The 652-nt window shown below is 27.1% G+C and overlaps 1 protein-coding gene across 1 annotated transcript in view; it reads left to right on the top strand.

Moving 5' to 3' along the window:
* LOC119592333 (CD109 antigen-like) overlaps positions 1–652 on the top strand; it is a 56,360-nt gene that overhangs the window by 38,067 nt on the left and 17,641 nt on the right. The gene's annotated exons all lie outside the window — the stretch shown is intronic.

The raw sequence follows: 652 nt of genomic DNA, 5'->3' as shown, positions 1-652 counted from the left end.
TTTGTTAAGATATGTGGTATTTTGAATGCTTATATAATGTTCTACAACGAAAGCCTAATATTAGATGTCAGTTTGTTTTAATATATTAATATTTAAATATTTATATGTTTTACATCAAAAAAGAAACATTACATGTCAGTTTGTTTTAATATATAATTTTCAAATATTTATAATATGTTCTACATGAAAAGCTAAACATTACATGTCGATTTATTTTGATATATAATTCTAAAATATCTATAACATGTTCTACACCAAAAGCCAGATATTATATCAATATAAAACTCAAGTGATTAGGAATTCTTTAAATATAAGAATAGGAAGCGATGGATCTATAAAATAATAGGAACGATAATCCACCACGAATAGGTTTGGGACTGCGTGGTGCATAATTATGTAAATTAGATCACCATTAAGTGAGAAACTCAATGGCATTTAGTGCATTGCATTTATCATTTGACGGCGGAGCTCAGGAGGCATTTCGAATATCTAGGCATTTCATATGAGCCCTGCGTTGCGTGTCATTTTCTTGTTTTTATATGTTTGTTTGTTTTCCTTTCTTTTTTTTATGGGTGTTTTTTTTTACTTTTTTTTTTTTTTTTGTCTTGTTCTTCGTTTTCTTTTCTACCTGTTTTTTTATTTTTTTTGCTTC

Source organism: Penaeus monodon, chromosome 30, assembly GCF_015228065.2.
Source record: "Penaeus monodon isolate SGIC_2016 chromosome 30, NSTDA_Pmon_1, whole genome shotgun sequence".
Classification (NCBI taxonomy): Eukaryota; Metazoa; Arthropoda; class Malacostraca; order Decapoda; family Penaeidae; genus Penaeus; species Penaeus monodon.
The sequence above is the reverse complement of the archived record's forward strand: the minus strand, read 5'-3'. Positions and strand labels throughout refer to the sequence as shown.